This window comes from Suricata suricatta, chromosome 7, assembly GCF_006229205.1.
Source record: "Suricata suricatta isolate VVHF042 chromosome 7, meerkat_22Aug2017_6uvM2_HiC, whole genome shotgun sequence".
In the NCBI taxonomy this organism is placed as follows: Eukaryota; Metazoa; Chordata; class Mammalia; order Carnivora; family Herpestidae; genus Suricata; species Suricata suricatta.
The window spans coordinates 37,635,597-37,655,497 of record NC_043706.1 but is presented as its reverse complement, the minus strand read 5'-3'; the positions used below and the strand labels follow the sequence as shown (position 1 = coordinate 37,655,497).

Sequence of the window (19,901 nt, the reverse complement as noted above, 5' to 3'; positions counted from 1 at the left end):
TTTTTTTTTAATCTGGAAGAGAAGAGAACAAGTTGTGCTTTTTCCTCCCTTCTTTTCGCTAAATGCCGTGGATATAACTGAATAAGCCGTTCAGGGCTCTCTCCGCGTGGACATCCGAGGCCACCATCTGCCTGCGTTCGCCGGAGCCGGAGGGCTTAGCTCGAGCCTGTCTCGGGCGGGGAAGGATGCGTGGCCGAGCCGGGGAGCCCGGGCGCCCCGCGGAGCCGGCCTCGGAGCCTCCCAACCTGGGGTAGATGCAGCCTCGCCCAGGTGAGTGGTCGCCGCCGCGTCTTCGCGATCCATCAGGGCTTTTGCGGGGAGCTCGGCGCGGGGCTGAATGCGCCTGGGGGAACCGGGAACTTTGCATCCCTTTTTCTTTTTCTCTTGAGGACTCCCTCACCCGGGCACTCATGCGGACACCTTCTCTTTTCGCCCATCCTTATCGCGGGAGGTTTCATTTCCTTTCTTTTTTTCCCCGGGAGTGGGGGTGAAACTCTGGCTCTCTGGCTGGGAGCGGGGAGAATGGGTCCGTGCGAGGCCGGCGTGCAGGAGGGAGAGACGGGAGCCTCAGGTGTATGGCATCGTTGGAAGCAGGAGGAGAACTTTGCCGCCAGACCACTCTGTTGCATCTCCCCACATGCGAGGCCTGGCTTCAGCTATTGCTGGGGGCTGGGTCGGACGCCAGGGCTCCCTGCGCTCCGTGGGCTGAGTGGGGTGGGGTAGAGCTGGGTGCGGAGGGCTTGATTCGGCGCGGATGGAGGGAAGGAAGGCATCATTGCAGTTTGGGGAGGCAGGTAGGGCAGGCGCAGGGCCCTATCCTGGCCTCAGGCAGAAGGCAGGGAGATCCGGGGGGGATTGCGTGTGTGCAGCTTGGGGCATCAGAATGGCATGATGAAGCAATATGGAAACTGGCATTAGCCGTGCCTGGTTGGTAGGTCTGTTTCCCACATAGCTCTGCCCTGGTTCTAAGGTTGGCCTGAGCAGGAACAGGGGGAGAGGGATGGACTGCTCTGAGGCCGGCAAGGCTGTGCTCTGCACAGAGTGGAGGCAACGACAGGGAGGTGTCCTGCTCATCTGCCTGTCCCTCACCCCAGTACAAAGGACATAGGCAGCAAGTTCGAGGGAGACGGAGCCCCTGAAAGCCAGAGCCTGAGAAAGAATGAGTGAGCCTGAGCAGAGACTGCGGAGGGACTGAGCCAGGCCAACACCAAGTGCATGCTGAGAATCACAGACACCACAGACAGACACTTGGTGGGGAGAGAGAGCTGGAGTCATAAGCATGACTGTAGACTCTGACCTCCTGCCTTGCCACAATGGTGTGTGGGTGGGGGGAGGGGTGCTCTGTGGCTGCTATGGGCTGATTGGCCTTGTGGGGCTGGGGGAGGACTAGGCTGCTTCAGGAAATTGACCCAGGTCGCTGGGGAGGAGCAAGGCTGGGGAGGAAACTGCCTGGCTCTGAGCTGTGAAGTTCCAGAGACCCAGGCGGGTGGAGGGAGGGAGGTTCTGGATGGGCTGTTGTCTGTGAATGGGGGCTGGTTTGGAACTCTTGGTGGGGAGGCCGAGGTGGAGGACTGGGTATGTGAGTCCCTGGGACCAGGGGAGACTGGGAGTGTGAGTCCCTGCTCTTGGGGTTGTACCCAGGGCTGGTTGCCTCCCGTGGCTTCACACTGCCACTGTACAAGGGAGCCTAGCCAGCTTGGGACTCGCTAGAGGGGGTCAGGGTCATGCAGGGGGGACTGGGAAGCTCGTGTGGGCCTGGTCACAGACCTGTCAGCCTCCGCGGACCACGCCAGCTGCCCGGGCCCTTCTGCTGACGCTGGAATGTCGTCTTTCCTTTCTGACTCTCTGGCTGGGATGCCGAGTTCAGTCTCTCCTCCGGCTCCTCACATGCGTCTGCTCAGGCCCCCTGCCCAGCCCTCAATTTAGAGTTTCTGGTCTAATTCCTGCCCAGGAATATCATTACTTATCTTCCTGCTCTCTCTCTGGGGAATACAAACAGCAAACTTGGCATTTCGGTCTCAGCCTCTGGCGCTACTTCTCCGAGAGGAGGTCGGCTCCCAGCTGCAGCTCCTGGCCGGCTGGACCGGGTGCCTGGCAGCAGTGGCTGGGGCTTGGGCTCCCGGCTTCCTGCTCTTCCTGGGTGCCACTTTTTTGCCCAGGCCCAGAAATCTGAGCAGCTGGGGAGTGTGCCCTGAGAGAGGGTGAGCAGGGAGCTTCCCTGAGGGGAGACAGAGCAGGAGGATTTGGATGGGGCGGGAAATGTAGAGGAGGTAGGTGGCGCCACTGGGGAAACTGGCTGCCTTTTGGGCACCGGGAGCTCTGGCTTGGCTGGAGTGGGAGTCAGCTTTCGGATCTCAGCCTAAGCTATAAAGTGAAACCAAGGGTCCGGGGGTTCTGGCCTCCTCATGTCAGGTTTGTGGAGTCTCTCCAGCCAGTCTTATCTCCTTCAGAAAGTCCCCTGGCTAAAGTGGAGATGAGTACAAGTATTGGCATCTGGGGCATTCCCATTGTGCCTCAAGAGATGGTGAGCAAGGAAACCATCCAGAGAGAGCCAAGTGGAACTGGACCCTGGACAGAAGCAACGCCAATGTGGGTGGGTGTTTTGCAATTTTTCTTGGGACACCATTGGTGTTTTAGGGTCCAACTGCTTTGAAGGGATAGAGTTGGCATATAGTGGAAAGCACCTTCCACTTGGAGGGCTTGGGTTCAAATTCTGCCTCTGCTGCATCTTTGTTGGCTAACGACGGGAGCCTCCATGGTCTCATTCAATGAAAAGAAACAGTAGCATAATGCCTTATAGACGGGTTATAATCTCATCTTTGGCCTGGTGTCCCCCAAACTCCTCTTCAGATCTGGAGGAGTGTTTGGTTGGAGGGGGAGGGGGCCCTAATACACCTGGCTTTCCCCACCCGCCTAGCTGTCTGGGCAGTTTGATGCAATCACACATAAAAACTGATCTTAAAAAGACTCCAGGAAGCCTTCCAGAAAACTTTGGGAATCGATATTTGGAGAGCAAATGTCACCTATGGGGCTATGGCACTCGCCTCCTTCTTTCTAATTTGCTCCGGATTTTTACAGCCATGCACATTTGCTTAGGAAGTACAGGCTCCGTGTTTTACAAGTGTCATCTGTCACCCTCTCCTACCCAAGGCTTGAGTGTGAAATTGCTCCCAGAGCCTGGCCCCTCCCTTCTCTTCCCTGACTCTGCCTCTTACTGCCCCAAGAGTGACCTCATGAGGGTGGGGTCAGATCCAGGCCCAGTGAATGGGCATGGCTGCTGCCGGGGTGTGCACAGGCCCTGGATTGGACCTGGGTCCCATTCGTAGAGTTGGGGAGAGAGGCTCAGACCCAGGATGCGTTTAGCGAGGTCTGACTAATGAACCAACTGGAATAGGACTGGAGATGGAGGTGTAACCATGAGGGGCATGCCTAAGATGAGGAGTTCTCAGGGAGCAGACAGTCAGATATGAGGGTGACAACCAGGGAGCATGGTCATGTCCAGCCTGCTCAGAGTGAGGGCAATCAGGAGGGCTCCTTGGAGGAGGTGAGGATTTCAGGAACCGCAAAAGCCCATAGAAATCCACAGAAGACAGATTTTGCTTTCTCTGAAATTCTTAGAGGTTACTGGGGATTTGGGAGGCTTTAGGGCTGGGGTACTGAGCAAGTAGAATGAATATTCTGAGAATCCCTTAGGCTATGAGGACCAGCTTCCTGAAACAATTTCTTGGTTGCTTATCATGTGCCAGGCACAGTGATAGAGCTTCATATTATTATCACTGAATTCTCCCAACTCTACGAAATTGTCACTATTCCCACCTCGACCTTACAGATGAGAACACTGAGGTTCACAGAAGTCGGCACCTGCCAGGTCACTAGTATGTGACAGAGTGGTCCCTCAACTGTCATGTGTGTCTGACTTCAAAGCCCACAGGACCCAACTCTGCCTTTGTTTCCTCCCCTGGAGCCTCGTGTTTCCTTGCTAACGAATCCTGATGAATCAGAATGCTAATGCTTACAGCGTGTGTGAATGCACTTTATACACCGCATAGTACCCTTAGCACCAGGGTTATATTTGTGATCCCTTCCTAAGTCACTAAACTGTCAAATGTAATACTCTTAGGTACAACGGCACTGAAAGTGGGACTAAGATTAGCCAATAAGATGACCGACTGGCCAGGCGGGCTCTGGGCCTTCTGGGAAGGCAGAAGAGGGACATGCTGTCCAGACAGTTGGGTGGGATCAGTGACAGGCAGCTAGGAAGGGACACACTGACATATACATCATTTTTGTAATCCAGCAACCATCAGGGAGGCTTTGGCCCTGGAGTCGGCAGAAGGCATTTTCCTTAGGCCTATGTTTCTAGGCTTTCTTTCCACGGCTACTTTCTCCAAGTAGTCTTTTTAGACACCTTTTTCCTAATTGAAGCCCTGCGTGGATTTTAATACCACAGGTGTACTGTAGATCTGTATATATACCATAGGTGTATCTGTGCTTTATGTACAAGAAGTAAACTTTTTTGCACCCCTCCCAAGAACAAATGTTTGCCCCCTTGGGGGCGCTGTTGCCCCCGTTGTGAATGCATGCTTTAGAGCTAACAGACCAGGATTCAAGAGAAAAAAAATGTGGATTACAATGAGGCTAGAAGAATCCAGGAGATGGTGAGGAGGACTGATTCACTGTGACATGTCACCACGCCAAGTGTGGTCCATGGGCCAGCAGCGTCAGCATCTCCAGGGAGCAGGCTAGCAGTGCAAACCCCACCCCATTCCAGACCTCCTGAATAGGCATCTTTGTTTTATCAAGAGGGGAGGTGGAGCCATTGCCCTAAAACCCAAGGCTAGTCTTTAAATAGAGGGCCAAAGGAGAAGCGGTGAGGAAGCAAAGAGCAGAGACAGCCAGGTGCTGGGTCGCTGGCTTGTTAAGTCATTGGGTCCAAATGCAACAAGCTAGTTTAAGTCCACACCTGTCTTGATCTGTTGAAAAGATCACTTTTCCAGGTGATTTCCTTGCACTGGAGCTGCAGGCTGTGTAGTGGGTGTGGGGGTCCTGCAGATGAGACAGGAGGCTGAGCATGGACTTGTTTCCAGGCAACAGAAGGCCAGGCCACCTCTGATTTGAACAGATCTGGACCTGCTTTCTTGACTACCCCTAAGGGCCGAGGTTAACGGGGACCAGACCAGCCTGAGGGACAGGCTGGGACTGTAGACACAAGACTTCAGTTTTAAACTGCGTCAAGTGAATTAAGTAGCTAAGTGAGCTCTTCTAATGTATCAACCTACATGGGATTGTCTGGGTCTCGGTGGGGGCAGTCCTGTATTCACAGGGCAGTCCTGGAACAGACAGGAAAGACTACCAAACCCCAAAGTTGGGCTCTTTCAGAGTTCAGTGCATTAATTATTGGCATGTCCTGTGTCAGTCCACCCACTGGCAGGAGCTGGGCACCAGTTGTTCTGCCTGGAATCCACCAACATGAGAAGGAGAACACTGAGCCTCTCTTAAGCCCTCTTCCTCTGGGGCATCTCCCCTCACCCCATCCCTCCCTCTACCCGACTTTGATCTAGGCCAGCATGCAGTGGTCTTCCTTCTTGGCTTAACTCAGGTTCCTAATAACCTTCACTGGGATGCAAAATCAATTTGATCATCTGATCTCCTTCCGTAAGGCTTACTTCCTATTCCCTGTCCCCAAAGCTGGCACTGTCCTTCTCACCTACCCCTCCTGATCTAGTGCTGTTAAGACAGCTTTAGTGAAATAAACTAGAGGAGCGGATTTACTTAGTCCCCAGCTGAGTCTCTGGGGGTTCTTCCTTGAACAACATGGATTTGAACTGTCTGGGTCCAAATGTGTGCAGATTTTTTTTTTTATAAATGTATAGCCTGTAAACATATTCTCTCTTATGGTTTTCTACATAACATTTTCTTTTTCCTAGCTTTACTGCAAGAATACAGTATATAATGCATGTAACATACAAATATATGTTAATGAGCCATTTACATTATCAGTAAGCCTCTGGTCAACAGTAGGCTATTTGTAATTGAGTTTTGGGAGCAGTCAAAAGTTATACAGAGATTTTCGACTGTATGGAGAGTCGGTGCCCTTAGCCCTCATGTTGTTCGAGGGTCAACTGTAGCTGGAACTAGGCCGTGCTGTTACATGACTCTCTCTGGTCCCCGAGATGAGTGACATATGTCACTCAGCCTGCAGGACTTGGGGGAGCTTGAGGAGGGAGTTTGGCTCAGACTCCAGCTTGGATCTCAGAGTCTGATGACAGATGTGGGAGCCTCCGGATGGTAGCAATGAGGGTAAAGGCATGCTTGAGTTTCTGAGCTCCTGAAAACCTCTGGAAATTCCCAGTTAGTGCTGAAAGGTGAGACTCTGTCATTCTAAAAAGGTATTGAAGATTCCAGGGTGAGCAAAGTTGATGCTTTGATTCAGTGACACCCCCCCACCCCCATGAACCCATTGTTACACCCTTTCTGGGACAGAAAGGAAGGAGGGTGATAGGTGACTTGGGGTTATAGGGTTAAGGATTAGAGGTCCTCTTATAGCACAAGACACCAGGGCTGGTCACAGCGGATGCAGGGGAGCCTGCCGTGAGTGTTCCCTTCAGCTCTGCCAGGATCGTGCTCAGAGATTTGGGCAGTTTATCTTGCTTTCTGTCCTCACCTTGTAACAGGGCCTGGGGCTCCTCAAGTGCCTTACAGTTCAGGTATTTGATCCTTTGATTTATGATTCCTAGGACCCGCCTGAGTAAAGATACATCTGCCGAACCATTCAGGCTCTGGAAGTGACTTGTGCACCAGCCCCCTTCTCATTCTGTTCTTCCAGGCAGTGCTGAGCGGAGGCTTCCCTCTGCTGGGTGCTCCCTGCCTGCAGCAGACCTGCCCCGAATCCCATCACCGGATCACTGGGCTGGGTTTTGAACAGCCAGCATCCCAGGGAGGCAGTGTGCCTGCAAGAGTCTCCTTCTTCTCCCACTCCAACACATGCGCACACACACACTCACACGTGTGCTCACACACGTGCACTCACACCCACAAGCAGACGCTCCTCTGTACACACTTTCTCCTCACACTCTTGCATACACTCACACATTCACACATCCACACACTCCCCCCATAAACATGCACGCATAAACACATGATGTGCATAAACACACTCCCACATTTATATCTCCAAACACGCATGTGCACATGTACACACCTTCAGTGTACACATTCATACATGCTTGCACACATTCCACACACTCATATACATGCTCTCTCATTTGTATAGACACACACACACACTAGCACACACTCCCTTTGTCACTGGGGCCACTTCTCCTTCAAAGATACAGACACATGACATCCAGCCCCTGCACAGCACTGGCCACTTGGCAAAGAGTATTCCTGTGTATGGTCTCCTGCGGTCCCTGGGCAGAATGCGGTTTTGCCCTCCCCCCTGTTTGGGCGAGGAGCCAGATTGGGAGGGCCACACAGGTAGCAGAGCCAGCATGGGAACCCAGACTTGGGACGCCGTGCAAAGGTTCACCATCACAGCAGAGTCACCCCGGCAAGCTCACACCCGTCACTGTGCCTGCTGCATGGTAGCCCTGGGACACAGGAGGGGCTGTCTGTCCCTGAGGGAGCCACAGGAAACTGGGTCCTGGGAGATGCAGACACAGGAGTGATGGGGCTGGCTCTGGAACACCCTGTCTGCTGCAGGGACACAGAGTGTGGCTGTTTGGTGATCATTCCTTCCTTCCTGCGGTCTGGTCCTGGGAGCTTTGGTTCACAACAGTCTTCCAGCAATAGACAACGGCGCCCCGTGTCAGCCCTGTGGGCATGGCGGCCTCAGTCTGCCTCATTTCTATGGAGGAAGGCAGGGTGCAGCAGCGGACTGAGCTGTCTGTGCCCTCAGAGGGTGAAGGAAGCCCTCTCCTAGCCCTCTCCTCTCGAGGCATGGACATCACGAGAGCCTCAGCTGTCTCAGTTTTGTGCTCCTGAGGCTCTAGGTTCTGTGCTTTGCTGCCTGCCCTGGGAGCAAGGCTTCCTTTCACTGGTTCCAGTGTGGCCTCTCCCGGCTCCCTTGAGCCCCCAGGTCAGCATTTGGTGAGCAGGCCCAGGCTCTGTCCCCCAGCCCTCTCCTGGCTGGCTGGTCGGCCCTCCTCACAGATTGTTTAGCTTTGCAAGCAGCTCCTGAACGCCTACTGTGTGCCGCCCAGAGCGCCAGGTGCTGCAGAGATGAATCAGCTCTCCAGCCCGCGTGCGCACGCAGCCCCCTCGCGTCCCCCATCTGAGTTCTCCTCCTGTGCTTTTCCCAGCCCTGCGTGTGGCCTCCAGGGCTCAGCGGAAGGGCTTTGGGGGTTCCAGTCTAGTTTGTTTCTAGAGCCCTCCCTTACCTGCATTCCCATCGTGTGTGTGTGTGTGTGTGTGTGTGTGTGTGTGTGTGTGTGTGTGGGGGTGAACACACAAGCACGCACAAATCTCAGCTGAGGGTCACACAGGATTAACTGCTTGCTGTAAAGCCGACTATTGATGGTGGTATGATGATAGTGGCAGGGATGAAGACCACTTAGGAAATGTCCTGTCACCCTGCTTTCCCAGACCCCCCCTCTGACCCATTCCTAAGCTGACATCTTACCATCTAACCCAAATGCAGACTGACTGGATGAAGAGATTTGGGGGTCATGGTCCCCATGTAGGGGCAGCTGGCCCTAAAGAAACCATTTAATCTTCTCCTCTGGGCCTGGTTACTTGCGTCACAGGAGCTGAGCTGGGGAGAAGGGCAAGTGAGGAGAGGCCTCAGAATAGACTTAAGTCCGGGCCCCTCTGTCTGGTCACGGCTTCTAAGCACATGACAGATAAGGGCCATCACTCATGGGGTGGGAGGGTGGGGAGGATTGCCCGGCCTTCAATGGGCAAGAGTCTGGGCGTTGATTCCTGGCAGGGAGGAGCACAGAGAGGTTTGCAAGTGGGCAGGCAGGCTCCTGACACTTGAGAAATCTTCTCCTATGGGGAAAGGCCCGCTCCTTGTCCTGGGGCAGTTGACATCAAAGAGGAGGATGGGGCAGATAAACATGGCACATTATGTTGGAACACTTAGACACGAAGCCACGGGGACACAGCATCCTTCTTATGCAGGGACCATGTGTGCCTTGTGACTTCCATTCCTAGGCTCCACGCTGTCTCCTGTTTTCTTGGTTGTATGAACTCAAACTGGTGTCTGTCCCTCAGTTTCCTCATCTGCAAAATGGGGATGATAATAATAGTGCCCATCGCGTAACATTGTTAGGAAAATTTTAATGGATTACTCTATGTAGAGTGCTTGGAGCAGTGCCCAGCACACTGTGAACACTGTAGAAGTATGAGCTGTCATTATTCATAGTGGGTACAATGAGGGCATTTTTCTAAGTATGGAGAAGAACACTGTACACCGATTGTAGAAGCTCTTTTTAAACAAGCACCCCTTGAATTATACAGCAACTTGGGGAGTTTCCTAATACTCTCCACATGATCCCATTGTACCCACCCGACAATCCTACCAGGCAGGCAGGACAGACATGATTATATTGATTTTGCTTAAGGGGAAACTGAGGCACTGAGGTTACCAATGGTTGCTGATCCAGTTAGGGTTTCCATTCTGCCTTATGGCCACACTGTGTTCAGCCACAGGGTCTGGGAAATTTGGTGGGGAGGGTTTGGGTGAAGATAGACAACGGGTTTGGGACTGGACCTCCCACTGGGTCCTTACTCATGCAGGGGTCCAATGGAGGGGAAGTCATCAGTGTGGGAGGAAGTTCATGTCGCATGCTAGATCTGCAAGCCTGGACTGGGTCCACATGGTGTGGCCCAGGGGGAGACAGGTTGTGTCTTTACAACACAGTACCCCAGGGGTGGGAGTCAATGGCAGGGCCACAGGACATATTATCTGGATCTTTTTGAAAATGTTATGAACGCCCTGGGCTGGCGGAGGGAGGTGGTATGTGTGGGAGTTCTCTACAGGGGTTGGAGAACCTTGAACTTGGGGGCCTTCTGACGGGAGGGAGGCCCTTCATGCAGCCTGGTCTGTACGTGAAGAGAAAGCCAGAGACAGGCATCCCCCTGGGCCGAGATTCCTGCCCTCAGCCTCCAACACCCACGCCCAGGGCCTGTCCTGCTAGCAGGAAGAGGGACCCCTGGATCCTTCCATTTGAAGGATCTGGGAAAGCACCTGGGGCAGGAAAATGAGCCTTGAGCTGAGACACAGGAAGAGGGAATGAATACTTCGGGTGGGGAGATACCAGGCCCAGAGGAACGTCTGGGAGATGGTTGTTTCAGGAACCCTGGGGAAGTAGGGCACGGAAATCGATGATGGGATCAGTGTCTAGGGTTGTGCATGGGATAGTGCTGGAGAGTAGGCATGTGACCAGGAGACAGGGACAGGAGTCAGGGAGGCAGTGAAAAGCAGAAGAGGGTCAGGTCAGAGCCCCAGGAGGAGAGCAAGGTTCTTCGGAAGAACCACAGCCCCGCCCCAGTCCCTGTCTCCCTAGGTGAGAAATCCAGACCCCAGCTGCATTTCCAGCCAGGTCCATGAATCTCGTGCCATGCAAATATGGCCTATTATTGGGAGGCATTGCAGGTACCAGCGGCTCTGATAAACCCTAAGCAGGGAGAAGCGAGGGCTCATGACTTACAGGGTGGGTTGGTGGGGCACCGGTGGCTGGCCCAGCTCGGGGGTGAGTAATCTCGGGCCAGGCCACGCTGCCGTGCTGCTGCTCTGTGGCGCCGTGCTGCCAAGACAGATGGAGGAAGAGGAGGAGAGACAGAGGGAGGCAGAGCAAAGACAGGGATGGCTAGTGAGGCAGGGAATCAATGTCGTACTGTAATTTAAAAACCGATATATTTACCCCACTTGTAGCCATGTCTCTCCACTTTGGACCCCCATGACGGTGAGGAAGTCGGGCAGGCAGAACCGACCCCATCTGAAGGTGAGGGAACCGGGGCTCCGAGAGGCTAATGGAATGACCAGGTCATGCTTGGATTGAATTATATGATATTATGCCATCAGGATAATGGCTTGTGGGTATTGAATGCTTACAGTGGACCCGGCCTGATTGTAATGTAAGCTTTATATGCTGGTTTTATCCCCACATTAATTCTGTGGGGGTGGGCTCTGTTTTTAGCTCATTTTACAAGTGAGGAAGCAAAGGCCCAGAGAAGTCAAGTAGCTTGCCCAAGGTCACACAGATAAAAAGGCAGAGCTTGGATTCCAGACCAAGAGGCAGGGCTCTGGAGCCCACACTTTTATCTGCGATTCAGGCTGTCACATGTTGTGATATCTGAGTTGGAGACGGGCAAGAGGGTGGGGACGGGGGCGAGGTGGCTTCTCTGTGGACCTGACTGGTAATTTGGGCTGCCGGGTCAGGGCAGAAGGGCAGGCACAGGGTAGGGGTGGCGGAAGCCATGGGTGGGGGGCTCGCTGGCTGTCAGCCTCCTCCTTTCCTGTGTCCCTGGAAGGAGGCTGCTGTCCTGACCTCCGTGGGGTCCAGATCCACTCCCTCACCCTTTGGGTTTTAGCTCCAGTCACAGGCAGAGCCCATTTCCAGGTCAGACTTTATTCCCAGGGGCACAGCAGGCCGGAGGGCATCAGAAGAGGAACTGTGGCAGTGCGTGGGGGCCCTGCATGTTCTGCTGGGTCCAGTCCTCTCCCTGACTGGGGGGCCCTGCTGAGCATCTCCCTCTGTGGCCTGAGACTCCTGTCTGAGCAGAAGTTTGGAAGGCGTGCCGGCTTTACTCTGGACTACAGCCACGTGCCCCTTCTTTCCAGATTCCTCACAGTCCCTGCCTCCTACCTCCACCCGGATGAGATACGGCCACAGCTTGAGTCTGGGTCAACATGACGCAGGCTGCTGGGGCCGGGAAGCTCATCTAACTGTCCCCATTCTCTTTTCATGGGGAAGAGAGAACAGGTGCTCTGGGACAAGCAGGAATCCCCTGTGCCTTCTGCACCTGCACGGCCCCCCACTAGGGGCAGGGAGGAGGGTGAGCAGGGAGGCCTGAGCCTGAGGATGTAGCTGGGGCCTGACTTCCTGGAAATAAGCTGTCTCAGTGCTCACAGCCTGCACATCTGCATTTCCCCGGGCCTGCTGTGAAGCTGGGCTCTTGGTGCCCAGGCTCCCTTGCCAGGATCCATACCATCTGCCCTTGCACAGAAAATGTAGCGTATAAGGTAGAGAGACCCTTACCTTCCCTCCTATTGGCTCAGAATCATCAACTCACACCCCATGCTAAACACAAACTGGGCACATCATTCAGAGGGGTGATGCATTTTTTTGTTTTTCTTATCAATTGCTCCTCTTTACTGAGCACTTGTTATTTTGTAAGTTTATTTATTTTTGAGAGAGTGTACATACACGGGAGCGGGTGAGGGGCAGAGAGAGAGGGAGAGAGGGAATCCCAAGCAGACTCCGTGCTATCAGTCTGTCAGTGTGAGTACAACGTGGGGCTCAGTCTTAGAAACTCTGAGATCATGACTTGAGCTGAAATCAAGTCTGATGCTTGGGGCGCCTCGGTGGCTCAGTCGGTTGGGTGTCCGACTTCAGCTCAGGTCATGATCTCACAGTTTGTGGGTTTAAGCCCCACGTCGAGCTCTGTGCTGACAGCCTGGAGCGTGGAGCCTGCTTCCGTTTCCCTCTCTCTCTCTGCCCCTCCCTGCCTCAAGCTCTGTTTCTCTCTGTCTCAAAGATAAATAAGCATTAAAAAAAAAAGTCTGATGCTTAATGGACTGAGCCACCCAGGTGTCCCTTACTGAGCACTTGTCATGTGAGAGGAAGTCTTAGCACAGTGATTGAGGCCCAGGAGTCAGACAGCCCGGGTTCAAATCTCAGTGATTGCATCTATGAGCTGTGTGTCCTTAGGCAGGTCAGTTCTCTCTGCGCCCAGTTGTGTCCTCTGTAAAATGGGGCTCACACCAGCACCTAACCTCCAAGGTATGGCTAGTATGGGGTGAGCGATTATCTACAAAGTAGTACAGCATCTGCCTGGGGGTGTGTACTAGACAGGTGTTTGCCAGTGCCGTGATATACATGCCTTCTCTCCATTAGTTCCCTTACTACCTTTGCCAAGCAAATATTACCTCTCTGTGCAGATGTGGAAACAGAGGCTAAGGATAGCAAACGGGTTATTTGCCCAGGACCCAGGGGATTCCCAGTATGCAGGACTTTCAGTTTTAAATCCAGGCAAGTCCCAAGCCAGCGGAGATGAGTCCCAGGTCATGCAGAAACTGCGTGGCCAAGCAAGGATTTAAGCCCCATTGTGTCTGATCCCCATCGCCCTTAGCCACCCCTCCAGACTCCCTTGGGGACCAGGCCTCTCTTAGCCACATTTGCTGAGCCCCAGCAGGTTTTAGAGACAGTTTCCTGTTTCCTCCTCACAAAACCTTGTGAATTAGATAATCTTATCCAAGGTGTGACAGACACAGAGAGGTAAAGTAACTCGCTCAAGGTCACCCAGCCCGGAAGTGGCCCAGCAGGGATTCGAGCCCAGGCTATGGGTGCCCGTGCCCTCCACTCTGCTACTCCTCCCCTTGTATCTTCTCCCGGTTCCTTCCATGGTATGGTCTCATTTCTTCACCCTAGTGGTCTGTGGAGTAGACAGTAGACTTTTATCCCTGTTTACAGGGCAGAAAACAGAAGTTCAGAGAGGTCAAGTTACCTAGCTAAAGTCACTTACAGCTTGTAAGTGACAAAAGTAGGGTGAGGTTTCATTGGGTTCTCGGCTGGCACTTCTTGCTGTGGCTTCCTCATCCGATACGTGGGAGGAGGCCCCCAGCCGAGCCCAGTCCCGCTCAAGTTCCTAGAAGGCAGGAGCTGTCGGTCATCACTGGGCCCCACGTGCCGAGGGCTGGTTCCCATGCCTGGGCTCCGGGATGCCATCCGATCCCCCTGGCAGGTAGAGGAGGCGGCCACTGCAGCGTGGACGTGCCGCCAGCCACACAGCCCCCTCCCCCCACCGGCTGGGGACTGACTGCCGAGCGGGCTGCGTTTTCCTGGAAGGACAGCGAAAGCTCTATTAACGCCAGGCTTGCTTTGAAGCAACTAAATAGAAGTATCAGGGAAGACAGTGACAAGAGTCTATAAATTCTGAATGATGTTCAGGAAAGTGGCCTGGGCCCTAGTGCCCATAAAACCCAGGCAGCCTGTTGGGTTGGGTGTGATTTATGGGACCCGTCGTCTGCCTTGGGGTCACCTACCCAGCATGCTTCCCACCTGTGAGGTACTTTTCTTTGTAACTTCCAAGCTCTTTTAACAGTTCTCAGCATTTTGTGGTTGTCCTCAAGCCACTCATGGGGACAAATTACTCCCCCATTTAACAGATGGAGAAGCTGAAGCATGGAGTGGGTTGGTGAATAGGGACACCTATTGGCACACATAGGGACCCAGGTCCCTGGACTCTGTCCTAGTAACATTTCTACTGATGAGCCCCTACTCTTTGCCGGCAATTGTTCCAAGCACTCTACACTTATTAACTCATTTAACCCTCGCAACCACCCTAGGACTTAGGACTATTGCCATGGAGGTTTCTATTGTGAGGAAACTGAGGCAGGGAGAGTTTAGATAACTAGCCCAGGACACACAGCCAGGACGTTGCAGAGCCAGGATTTAGACCCACACCCTTAACCCTTACACTGTTAGCAAAACATAAAAACAGAATGGCCTGTGGCGGTGAGTAGGGGTCCCTGCTGTCCCTGGAGGACCTGGCTGGCTGCCTCTGCCTGGGAGATGGCTGGCCCCTCTGTGAGCTGTGGGTGTTCTGTGCTCTGGGCGCCGAAGGAAAGAGATTCCTAAAGGAGCAGCGAAGGCAGGCAGGGGCTCTAAAGGGTGGTGCAGAACTGGGGAGAAAGCCCTGGGCTGGGAGTCTGGGAGCCCGGGTCCCTGGCCCCAGCTCTGCCACTGTGGGCCAGGGCACCTGGGTGACCCCGCTGAGCCTCCCACCTCTTTGCCCCTGCCCTCCTCTGATCTGGACAGAGGCGGGGTGCCGCATGGTTTGGGGGCCCACCTGGCGGTGGCAATGGCAACAGATGGAGGAACACACAAGCTCCAATGCCAGACCTGGCCCCATCCTCCCTGCGGAAACGCCGAGCAGCAGCCGGCGCCCAAACTGTCAGCTAAAAACCCAGGCTATTTCAAGTGTCTGGCACGGCCTGGAGCCTGAGGCTCTGCTATTTCAGGAGGGGTCTGGGCTGGGGCCGCCTCCCTCCCCATTGCCCTGCCTAATGGGCTTTGGTGGCAGTGGAGGGAAGGGATGGGCTTGGCCACCGCCGGTTATGTATGGCGCTAACACTGCTACCCCATCAGGTGCTCATCCACCAGGGCTGGGTGAGGGGCTTTGCAGGAGGCCATTGGGGTGCAGCGTCCTCTTCTCCTGGCCAAACTCTGTGAAACCCCAGATCTGTGGAGGAGAAAGTGAGCAGAGGCGCCTCTCCTGGTTTCTTCCCTTCTTTGAAATTCTTCAGGATGCTGCCGGCCTGGCCTGACATGCATCCATTCAACCCCTTGCAGATAACAGATGTTTCCTGAGGACCTAGCATTGGTCAGCCGCTGGGCTGTATGGGTCAGCTAGACCTGGTCCCTGCCCTTGAGGTGCTGCCCGCCCGGCAGGGGAGGCCAAGACGTAAACAGGCAATTACAATACACAGAGCTCCCCTGGAAGTGAGGAACCCAGAGAGCTTCCTGGAGGAGGCGATTCCATTCTCTCTGGCTCCACTGCAACTGCCTTTCCCTAAATGGCTGCAACAGCCTCCTGAGGGCCCCCAGCCCTGCCTCCCACCCCAGCTCACCCTCAGACAGACAGTGTGCAGGCCCTACTGAAGACTCATTGCCTTCAGGATAAAATCCTCCCTCCTTAGGTGGCCTGCAAGGTGAGGTCTCATCAACTTCATTACCCGGTCTGTGCCCACCCCAACCCTATACTGGACTTACACAGTTCCTGGAGCGCGTCCTGCGCTTTCACACCTCAGGGTCCCCTGCCTGCAGCACCATCTCCCCACACCCTGCATGGCTGGATCCTTCCCGTCCTGCAGATGTCGGCTGACCTACTGCCCCCAGAGCATGGCCTGACCATCCAGGCTAAAGTTGGCCCCTTGCTGCTCTCACTCAGGGCATCTTTGGGTTTTTTTTCCATATCCTTTTCTCTACTTGGTATTTGTTTGCTTGTTTATTGCTTCTCTCTTGCAGCCTGTGAACAACCTGAGGGCCACAGACCGGTGTTTGGACTGCCAGTCCTCGGGACCCATTGCAGTGCTTGCGGGCTCTGTGACCCTGGGGAAGTCACTTCCCTTCTGTGCGTCCCCATTTCCCCCTGTGTAGATGGGGGACACAATCGTACCTACCTCACAGAGATGCTGTTCTAGTTTAATGAGTTAATATATGTAAAACACTCAGTACAGCGTCTGGCACGTGGCAAGTGCTCAATAAATATTAGCTATCGTTATTATTTTTATATCCAGTGCTTAGAATAGTGCCCAACTCAATGAATATTTAACGATCAGATGAGACACCTGGGCTGAATGTTCAAGGGAGTAGGTTGGGGGTGGTTAGAGAGAGAATAGCGGATGTCGGTCCTGGCTGCACACTGAAGTCACCTCGGGGCTTTAAAAACCAGTGATGCCTCGGCCCCACTCCCAAGAGAGTCTGATTTAATTGTTCTGGGTGTGGCCCGGCCATTGGAGTTTGCAAGCCCTCAGGGATCCTGATTTCTGGGTGGAGGACGTTGGAGATGGGAAGAGGCTGGCATTCATGGCAGTAAGAACAACCTCCAGGTGGGAAGGCCTCTCAGGGAGAAGAGGAACATAGTATGGAGAGAGACCAGGGGCAGGGGAGTTGAACGTGGCCCAGGAAGGCAAGGCCAAGCCAGGAAGGGCCCCCGCACGCCATACTGAGGAGCCCAGGTTAGGCTTGGTGGGGAAGTCGGTGGGGAGGCTGGCGGGCTTTTAAGCTGAGAATGACATGGTCCGATTTGCCTGTCAGGAAATTGGCCTGGGAGGATGTGTGGAGGATGGATTACCAGGAGTGAAATTGAAGGCATGCAGATCAGAGTGCAGAGGCCTCCCTGCGATGGAGAGAGCAGTTCAGGGCCCGCTTGTACGGGGAAGGCGACTCGCTTGTCCCCCCTTTAATGACTTAATCCTCCTTGGCATGTCTGAACAGTGAGATCTGGTCAGTGCAGGATTCCCACGTGCCACCCAGCCCCCAGCTGCAGCGGCAGCCCACGTGGATGTAACCCAGGCTGGTGTAAACCCCGAGGCGTCCTGGCCACAGAAGGGCTCTTCCGCCCACATTGTAAGGCAGGCTCCCAAATCCCAGTGAAAATTCTCTGCTCCACTGCCCCCTAGCCCCCAAGCTGGTTGTTCCCACTGGGAAACCCCTCCCAAGCCTGGTTCCGCCTCCTCCTCCGGGATGCCCTCCCAGCCTGGCATCTGGACGCGCCCGTTTTTGCCCAGATTCCGGGCTGACTCACCCTGGATGCAACAGACTCCCATCCTCAAAGCCTTCTTGCCCTGCAGCAGCTTGAAGGCTTGCTCAGTCTTCCCCTCACCTAGCTCACAGGGGGAGGTCACACTTCCCAACTTCCACCTCCCTGGCCACCAGGCCGTTCCCATCTATGTGTTCCGTTGTGCCCCTGCACATGGATGTGGGTCCCAGAGCCACCTTTGGATGGCAGGACCCTTGACGAAGTGACTCATGTCCTTCCCACCCTACTGCACTGTAAACCACCCAATGCAGATGGGGTGCCCCAATCCTGCTCTGCCTCTCACTGAACCTGTGATCCTGGGCAAGTCCTTTGACCTCCCTGTGCCTCAGTCTATAAAAATGGGGTGAAAACTCAAACATTTAGTTAGTCCAGGGCCACCAGCCAGGTGCATGTTTTGGACCAGCTATCCAGTCCAGAGGATACAATAGGCTTTATCTACCCCCACGTTCCTTAGCATTAGGGAAGGATTCAGGACAGGACAGGAAATAAAGCATCTTCATTTTTGTCTCGTGGAAGGCCTCGTAGATGCCAATGTGAACAACTTTTTTTTACCCCACACCCACGTGGGGCATATCAACTGCTGTGGCTAAGAGCTGAGATGCATGTGAGTCTCCTTGCTACAGAAAAGCTGCAGCATCTGCATACTGTCTTAGGGATCTAAGGCCGGCCTGCCTGCCTGCTGACTCACAGTTCCCTGGTCTCCATGAATCAAGGTTTTGCAGTACCCTTGCAGACACCCTTGCCTTACCTGTACTGGGGAAGGACAGCCTGGGCCATTTTCCCAGGGATGACCTGGGCCAGCAAGCCCAGGCCACCGGCAAGCCTTTATACTCTAACGTTGCTCGTAGGATGGTACAGTCAGGAGGCCACTGTCAACTACAAAGGCAAGAACTGGATTTATAAGAGAGAGAAAGGAGAGAAGGGCAGAACTGCAGAGCACCTGAGAATAGCGAATCTTATTTCCACATTTTGGGACAATCAACTGATCAGCTGGCTGCTGGCAGAGCGGTTAGTCTGGGCATAGCTGTCCCTGAGCTGGCCGTGTAGGGGCAGCAAAGAACACAGTGGCTGTTGTTGGGGATTTTCCAGAAGAACCTCAGGAGTTCATCTTGGGGGTACAGAGTCTCTGGGGGTGACTGCCAGTGCCCCATCACCAGTACCTCCACCTTAGCCAGACCAGCCTGCACTTTCCTCACCATGGGCCATGGTGGGTTAAATGCGTCAAGACATAAAGTCTTCAGAACTTTGAGGAGTGAGTGCTCATGTGGAAATGAATGAGCAAAATGTTTAGGAGGTTCCACTTAACTATTATTCTTTCTCTCCCTGGGTTCCATCTCTTTGGCCTCTCCAGCTGCCATGCCTGATGTCCTGTATCTCTTCTGGAACCAAGATCAGAAAGGGAAGAGGAGGTAGATGGGGACCCAGAGAAGAAGCTAAGAAACAAGACAGCTTTGGAATAGTTGGTTTTAAGCAATAAAGTGGTCCATTTCCTCCCTCAGAGCCCTTTAGGACCTAGAGTTGAGAATTTCTGTTGTCTCCTTTTAGCCAAGGCAGCACCAACCAGAAGCTCCCACCGCCTCCCGTGATTTCATCCCATTGGCCAGCACAGGCAATGTCCACCATTTTGTTTTTCCTCTCAGTGGTGGAGGAGAATTAGAAGCCCAAAACCCAGAGAGTGTCCTGCTCTCTTCTTGTGGGGATGTGGGGCCAAGGACCTGGTAGCAGGAGTCTGTTCCCTTCTTGAGTGTCTTCCCTCCCTACTTCCTTTACTCTTGGAAGCCAGGTGGGCTAAACGATAGGGTCTCAGAGGCTGACCTTGGACCCTGTCTGTCCTAGGGATTTGCAGTATGACCTTGATCAACTGGGTCTCCTCTCTGCCCTCTTCTGTTTTCTCATCCTTAAAGGTGGGGGGATGGAAGAGCTCACACTAATATCCTAAGAGCTCTGGGGTAGGGGTCTACTCTAAGCATACTCTTCATGTTTCTCTTTAGGGCCACTCTCAAAGGTCATTATCCCAAAGTTTGACTGGAATATAAGTGTTAGGGGGTTCTACAGTGATTTGTCTCTGGCACCAAATCCTCTTCCAGGTGACCTTGGCTGTTACACATCCTGCCTTGGGGCAGGAAGAGCTGTGCCCCCTTTGATTAGGGGTTGGGAACTTTTCTTAGAGATGTGGGAAGGCTAGAAACTCCAGATCCCCCTTCAGGCTTTCACTTGAACAGACAGGTGCTGTGATGATGTGTGTCTGATTCCACGTCCTGGCTGGTTAGGGCTTTGATCACAGGGCTGCCTGTTTCTATCAGCGCACACAGCATCCAGCGTGGCCACACACATGGAGCATGTGCTTTACTAAGTGAGATTCATACACTTCTGTGATGGTGAGTCCTACTCTGATGGTAGGGATGGTA

At 53.8% G+C, this 19,901-nt stretch overlaps 1 protein-coding gene across 1 annotated transcript in view; it reads left to right on the top strand.

Annotated features, from left to right (window-relative positions):
• Positions 1 to 24: 24 nt before the first annotated feature.
• The window catches only part of LRFN2 (leucine rich repeat and fibronectin type III domain containing 2), a 175,712-nt gene continuing 155,835 nt past the window's right edge, over positions 25 to 19,901 (top strand). Inside the window, exon 1 of the mRNA XM_029945562.1 lies at positions 25 to 270. The gene's annotated coding sequence lies outside the window, so the exon portion shown is untranslated. The remainder of the gene's footprint in view (positions 271 to 19,901) is intronic.